Source organism: Brachyhypopomus gauderio, chromosome 5 (genome assembly GCF_052324685.1).
Source record: "Brachyhypopomus gauderio isolate BG-103 chromosome 5, BGAUD_0.2, whole genome shotgun sequence".
In the NCBI taxonomy this organism is placed as follows: domain Eukaryota; kingdom Metazoa; phylum Chordata; class Actinopteri; order Gymnotiformes; family Hypopomidae; genus Brachyhypopomus; species Brachyhypopomus gauderio.
Genome location: NC_135215.1, coordinates 15,667,603 through 15,673,801, shown reverse-complemented (window position 1 = coordinate 15,673,801; position 6,199 = coordinate 15,667,603).

The window sequence follows — 6,199 nt, the reverse complement described above, 5'->3', positions numbered from 1 at the left end:
ACCAGGGTGCAGAAAGCAAAGAGTGGGAGATAAATTCAAATGGGATTTACAGTGTGGTACAGAGTTACAGTACAGCTGGTACCAGAGTCACATCTTATGCAAGGTCCGTTACATAATGTGGAATAGCTGGTCTCTGTTCCCCAGCCATCTTACTCTCCGTGCTGGGGAGGGCCTTTGGTGAGCACCCTACACAGTCTCGTTTCTCTTTTAGCACGATTAGACAACTGAATGAAACAATAGATCAGTGTCCTCCATCTGCTCTGGGTTACATGATGTGTGTGTGTGTGTGTGTGTGTGTGTGTGCGTGCGCAGAGAGTAAAGAGAGAGAAAGTACTATAACCTTCAGAGACATGAATGTGTTTACAACTTTGGCCAATATACTTCTGACAGATAGCCATCTATCTGTTTTACATAAAAGCGATACTTTACCGCATTATAAGATATTCATATTTGTTCGGGCTTGGCAGGTTTTCTTGTTTGAAGTTGAAGTTTTTTTTTACCCCATTTGTTGTGTGGCTAGTTCTGTGCAGAATCCCTGAAGCCACCAGGATTTTGGCCTGGTGTGTAGAGCCCTGTTTCCAGACAAATGGTTTATATAGCAGCAGCATGTCAGTGTAGTCAGAAAAAAACCTCTATGTCATATAAAGAATCCCAATGAGAGCTGAGAACGGAAGTTTCACATCAGCGTAGAGCTGCCCAGACTGCGTTTGGACTGTTTTTAAAGTGATGTTTATTCATTGTGGGCTGGTCTTATACGCTGAGAGTCCAATCACATTCTTCCCCCAAACTGATTGTTAGAAAAAGTACATAAGATGGTTAGTTTTCAAATAAAAAAAATGAAACTAGTATGTATGTACAATGAGTGTGAGTTTCCCTGTTCTCATGGCTTATCAGAAGCTGACATCTGGACTAACCAGTGTCAAGGGTGCTCGGTTTATCAGGCCTAAGAGTGCCAGCTGTGTGAAGTAGATGTTTGAGGCAGTTTGAGTTCAGAAGTTCCAGGACTAAATGATTGCTCCTGGTCAAAATCCAGCTTTAAACTTCACACAGCATGTGACTTCCATCAAAACAAAACATGGACTTACATAAGATTAGTCCAAGGGATAAATGAGCAAAAACCTATAGATTTCACAGTTGTAGTTAGTCCATTTCCACGTATCACTTGCAAACACAAACTGAGTATCAAGTCGATTGAATTTCCAATCCAGACACCAGCTACCCTAGCAATCTAGCTAACATACAGCACATTGACTCTGTTTACACTGAAAGATGTACCAGTAAATGCTGAATGAATTACAGTGTGAAATATCTGTTGAAATCAAGATGCAGATCATTTTTTTCAGTTAAAATCAAATAAAGCAACTATGTTAGGCTACTAGGTACTTTGCCAGCTAGCCATTTGAACAACCAGCCATGTCTGACTAGTTAGCATTGATTTCTTTCTTGGACCAATTATTCCTGGTTATGAGTATTTCTCAGATTTTGGTGAATATATATGTTTTGTTCTCTGTTGTGGCACATCTCCAACGTGGAGAACATGAACTGTTCAGCGAGCATTTTCTGTTCCTTTCAGACCAAAGGGGTTCTTGCAGGGTTTGTTTAGTTGTTTGTTAGTTTGTTTGTTTGAGGTGGCGGGAGGGGCTACTCACTAGGGCACCCTGGTGGTGACTGCATATACTGCACCTAGCAAATAGCCCTGGGTGGTGGAATGGTGCTTGACTGAATCCAGTGCATTGTTGAATAATCCAGAATATGCTTAGAAGATACAATACACTTACAATATTCTTACAATACAGTAAGAAAAAGAGAATATGCACTTTACAACATCTTTTAAAGTTGTTGTTGTGCATTAAAGTGTGAAGTAGCAGGTGCACTTCTACTGTGAGTCATAACAGCTCACACTGAGAGAAGGCTTCTGTGGATGTAGTAAATCTCCACACATTCATGCCAGTGAGACCATTTACTATATTACTGAGTAAAGTAAAAGTGTCACAAAGAGTTCAATAAAAACCCAGAGCCAATTCACATTTGTGTTTTATTGCATACCCCAAAAACCAGTTATGGTGCTACTTCAGAAATCCAGACGTTGAGTGTCTCTAGGAAGACTGCACTGTGAACCACTGTGAATGTGTGTGTACTTGTATGCCCAGTGGTGGATGGTGCTTTGTCACTAGGGTCTGTCCTCTCTTCCCACCTCCTGCACCCCATTCAGTCCCCCAGGGGGCTGTGGATCCCGGTAGAGAGTACGCTGTGTGCAATTGGCTGCCGCTTCTCACCGGTATGTTATTGGTTGTGTAAGAGTTGTACCTGTGTTAAAATTGTAAAGTGACCTTGGGTATCTCAAAAGGCGCTATATAAATTGAACATTCATTCATTCAAAATCAGAAATTTCTTAGCACGTCTTAATAAACACTGCAAAAAATATCCAAGCAATCAAAGCCTGAAATATGTATAATAATGCATTTAAAAATAATTTATATTCATTAGACCTCCAAGAAGTATCAGAGGATATCAACGCCTCAATAATATCAACCTGCCAAAGCTGACTTAAACAACAACAACAAAAATGCATTAGATCAACCCAATGTGTAATTCTAACACTGAGACCGTCTGGGCTTCCTGCTGAGTTCTGTAAAACCTTTGGGGCCACAATCACCAACTGGGAAATAGCAGAAGTAAAACAAAACAAAATATCTTTAAAATGAACATCAGCTCTCAAAGCCAATAAGAGCCCTGCCTCTCCCTTCAGTTCCTATCCACTGTCACTCATTAAATTAATTAAAAAAAAACCCACCAGCAAGCGCTTAGCCACTTGATTAGCATCTATTACCCCGTCACTTAGACACTGATCAAAGCAGCATCATCAAAGGAAGACTCAGCCACTAAAATGCACAGACTACTTAACCTGATAAATTGCACATTGCTCAATAACTAGTAACTTCTGTTTACAATTACGATGCATGCAGAGACAGCATGATGAATTGGAAGTTTATTTTTGTCACATTACATAAGTTTGGTTTTGGAGACTCGTTTATATAATGGATTAAACATCTTTGCACTACACCTATGGCTACTGTTAATACTAATGGACTCACATTACACTACACCCAAGGCTACTATTAATACTAACAGACTGACATTAGTACTTTACACCAAAGGATACTCATAATGTTAACAGACAGGTATTAGTACTTTACACTACACCAAAGGCTACTGCTAACAGACTAACACAAACATATCAAACACAGCTGACCACAGCCATTTAATCCCCATAACTGTGCAGCACATCACATTTTTTGGCATTAGAGTTTCGACTCTTCCTGGCAGTATATCTGTGTTCTCAATGACTGTCCCTTCCCCATCCTGGTGTCAAACTGTACATTCCATAATTTCTTAATTATACTGGAAAATCAGACCACCGAGAATCAAACAAACCACAACTCATGCTCATGCAGGCCTTAAAGTTTCTCTTTTTCAGTATCTACAGCTACAGCAAGTTATCAAATGTATGAAGCTCAATACGAGAAATAAATCTTGGAGAGGATGGAAACAAACCCAGTGCAGCAAATTCATCACAAGAGCAGTGGTATCTGTTCCTTTAACTTACTAACGCACATTACAAACATTGCACCAACACCCATCGACACCCACCATACATCCACCAACACCCACCATACACCTACCAACACCCACCATATACCCACCAACACCAACCATACACCCATCCATACACCCAACATACACCTACCAACACCCACAATATACCCACCAACACCAACCATACACCCACCAACACCAACCATACACCCACCAACACCCACCAACAAAGTCAAACTTATATAGCATTCTGACAAAACATGTCACAAAGCAGCTTTACAATCGTATGGGTCCAGATCCCTAATGAGCAAGCCAAAGGCAACAGAGCCAAAGAAAAACTCCCTATGATGGTGGGGATTAGGAAGAAACCTTGGGAGGACCAAGACTCAAAAGGGAACCCATCCTCCATTGGGCAGCCCGTTAGCACAAATCCGTATTTGTGGACAAAAGGTAGTTCTACAGTTATAGTTGTGGTTCTTGTTCCCCGGCCAAGTAGTCACAGTCCCTTCAGTGCAGATGGTAGGAGGTAGGAGCTAGCATTAGCACATCCTCTTGTGGCAATGGCACATCCAACCCCGACATCAGTACATCCAGTGGCAAGCCAGACCATCTCCTAGGTGCTTGTAGGTGCTTACTTGGAATCGTCTTAGGTAGATGCATGCAAAAAGATGCATCCCACCAAAAACCCACCAACACCCACCATACACACATCATACACACACCAACACCCACCATACACACCAACACCCATCATACACCCACCAACACCCACCATACACACACCAACACCAACCATACACACTCCAACACAAACCATACACCCACCAACACCCACCATACACCCACCAACACCAACCATACAGCCACCATACACCCACCAACACCCACCATACACACATCATACACACACCAACACCCACCATACACACCAACACCCATCATACACCCACCAACACCCACCATACACACACCAACACCAACCATACACACTCCAACACAAACCATACACCCACCAACACCCACCATACACCCACCAACACCAACCATACAGCCACCATACACCCACCAACACCCACCATACACACACCAACACCAACCATACACACACCAACACCAACCATACACCCACCAACACCCACCATACACCCACCAACACCAACCATACACCCACCAACACCCACCATACACACACCAACACTAACCATACACCCACCAACACCCACCATACACACACAAACGCCCACCAATACCCACCATACACACACCAACACCCAAAATACACACACCAACACCCACCATACACACATCCATATGGCATAATTCTGGCTTTCAATAATACATCAGTAAATACATTCACATAGTAACCAATGTGTCAGATAGCTACACCTTAAATAAGTCAATACTCAAGCAAAGAGATAAAACTGTTAACATCTTCTGTCTAAACAAGTTACAGTTTTTTGCAGTTGCTAAGACACAATTTCTGAAACTGTGTCTCTTTTGTCGAAACTTAACACACAGAAGCCAATGCTACACACACAACAGGCAAAACATCTCACACTTTTGGAAAAAGCACACACTTCAACCAAAACTCTTGCCACTCTTGCCAAAACCATATTTTTGCATCTAAACGCTACACACAAATATCAGATGATTAGCCTTTCTTATATGTGACTACATACTTATGGGATAAATAGAAAACACTATTACCATGTGTTTTTTAATGTTCAGTGTATAGTCTGTTCCAAAAGTATACCATAGTTCACATATAGAGGTTTCTATGCACATTCATAAACACCATGAAGTAAAATAGTTACAAGGTTTATTTACTTTTTGCTTGAGCAGTACACATGGAAACAAAAAGGACCAAAATACTGTACAATAGCAGACAAATGTAGGATGCATCTCGTCTTGTATTTGGGTCTGGCCACAAGATTTCATCAACATCACAGGTAATGTCCTCTTTGGTAAGACAGCGGGGTCAGGGACGTATCCAGCCCTGACATGCACCCTCATCAATGTCCCCACAAGCTTCCTCCATCACCTGCAGAAGTGGTATGTGATGGTGGGGTTGGCGGTCATAAACTTTCCACCTCCATGCCGAAAAAAACTCCTCAATAGGGTTGAGGAAAGGTGAGTATGGTGGGAGGTGAAGCACATAAAACTGTGGATGTTCAGTGAACCACTGTCATACTTGTGTAGCACGGTGGAAACTTACGTTGTCCCAGATGACAACGTACCTATTCTGTTCTTGTCCATCTCCCTGGTGATGTGGAATGAGTTGTTGTGTAGTGTGTTGAGAAAGGTGATGATGTGAGCAGTGTTGTAAGGACCAAAAGTAGCATGATGATGGACAACACCATTGTGGCAAATGGCTGCACACATTGTGATGTTCCCACCACGCTGCAGGGACACTGACTATGGCACGGTGTCCTATGACGTTTCTTCCTCTGCGTCTTGTTTTGGCAAGGTTGAAGCTTCATCAATATAAAGGAACTTGTGTTCCACTGCTGCAACATCTAGCTCCATTACTCTCTGAAACCAAACATTACAGTATTACAGTACTGTATATGATAGAATGAAATGGGCATATACTCAACATTGT